General features: G+C 17.0%; 1 long non-coding RNA gene across 1 annotated transcript; it reads left to right on the top strand.

The window, feature by feature from the left end:
* Positions 1-566: 566 nt before the first annotated feature.
* On the top strand, positions 567-1571 carry LOC134832024 (uncharacterized). Its single transcript, XR_010162034.1, has 3 exons — positions 567-698; positions 759-930; positions 1253-1571. It is a non-coding gene; the product is annotated as an uncharacterized LOC134832024 (long non-coding RNA).
* Positions 1572-1891: the final 320 nt, after the last annotated feature.

The raw sequence follows: 1891 nt of genomic DNA, 5'->3' as shown, positions 1-1891 counted from the left end.
CTTTTAATAATATTTTTTAATTAAAATATTTTTTTATATCTCAACTTGTTTATTTTTTTATTTATTATTTTTTTGTTGTTATATTTATTGGTAAAAAAAAATATTTATTAAAAACAAATTTTTATTATTTTTCATTATAATATTTTTTATTTTTATTATATTTTTTAACTATAACTTCGATTATTTTTAAATTTCCGTAATTTTCTTGATTTTTTTTTAAATTTTTATTAAAAAAAAAACAATTTCTATCTCAATGCATTTTTTTTCTTTTATTTTTACTTCTATTTATATCATTGTTTTAATTATTTTATGCTAAACATAAAAAAATGAATATCTTTTAATAAAATTATTCCATTTCAATAAATTTTAAGAAAACACGTCAAAAAACTTAAAAAAACAAGATTGATCAAATCGTCAATTTTTTTTCAATATTTATTAAATATTAATAAAAAAAATAATTATAATAAAATTAACATAAATCGATTTTAGCTGTAGATTTTTTTATATAAATAGATGTTGTTATTGTTCAATTAATCATTAATCTTCAAGCTTTTGTTTCGTTACCATCTTTTTGTGAGGATTAAAAGTGATTAATGGTTTTCTTGTGAAAAATTACAAAAAATAAAAAAAAATAAGTCAAAAATGTTTAAGTTGATTTGTTGCTTAATTTTATTAAGTTTTGTTACTTATGCAAATTGGTAAAAAAAATAATTTTTTTTCTAAATTTTAATAATTTTTTTATTAAAAAATAATTTTAGCAAAAACATTTCGAAGCGAGTAGCCAAGGTAGTTGTAAGACATGGAATTTTAGATTGTTCTGGGAATTATTTAGAATGGCTCAAAGCTGAAAACATCGAAGATCTGGACAATTGTGTACATCGTAAAGATTCAAGTTATGTAGATGCCTGTGGTAACAAACGTTGTTATAAGGTAAAAAATTATTATTTATTATTAATTTAATTTTTTTATTTAATTTTATATTGATAATAATTATAAAAATATTATTTTATAAAAAATTAAAAAAAAATATTCAAATAAAATATTTTTTTAATTATATTTTTTTAAATTATTTTATTTTATTTATTAATTTTTTATTTCATAAAATTAGAATAAAAAAATATTTTTTTTTATTTTATTAATATTATTTATTTTTATTTATTTTATTTTATTTTTTAATTTTTATTTTTTTTAAGTTAAATATTAAAAATATAAAATATTTAAAATTAAAAAATAAAATTTTTACCCATTTCAGGAACTTGGTCAAGCCTGCGGAAATGATTATCGCGGTAGATGCTCCAAACACGACGTTTGTTTTGAGGGCATTTGTCATCGAGGTCCCGTTGAGGGAAAAAGAAACTACATTATCGAAAATGATCTTGAACCAAATGTTGAAAATTACGTCGATGATGGCACTGAAAGTGAAAATGATGAGTATGAAGTCGAGTTTTTGAATCGTGCTTTGCAACGAATTAAAAATCGAATTGAAAAAAATCCAAATTTTTTAAAATGAAAACCATAACAATTGAAATTATTTGACAAACAAATTTTTCAGCTTCCAAATGTGCTTTTAAGTGTGCTTTATGCAAAAATAAAAAAAAATTTGAAATAAAAATTAATTCAAATTGCTCGAGCTAAAATGTGATTTTTTATTTATTAAAGTAAAATAATGCTAAAAAAAAAATTTCAAGAAAAAATTTAATTAATTTTATTTTTAGAAATTTTTAAATAATTTATTTTTTATTAATTTTTGAAAATAATATTTTTTTACTTATTTTAATTAAATATTATACTTGAATTCAATAAAAAAAATTAGAAAAAATTAAAATAAATTTTTTAAGACCAAAAATTAATATATTTTCTAAAAAAAAAGACATTATTTAATTAAATTAAT

The sequence above is a fragment of the Culicoides brevitarsis genome, chromosome 2 (genome assembly GCF_036172545.1).
Source record: "Culicoides brevitarsis isolate CSIRO-B50_1 chromosome 2, AGI_CSIRO_Cbre_v1, whole genome shotgun sequence".
In the NCBI taxonomy this organism is placed as follows: domain Eukaryota; kingdom Metazoa; phylum Arthropoda; class Insecta; order Diptera; family Ceratopogonidae; genus Culicoides; species Culicoides brevitarsis.
Note: the sequence above shows the minus strand (reverse complement) of the source record. Positions and strands in the feature narration are given on the sequence as shown.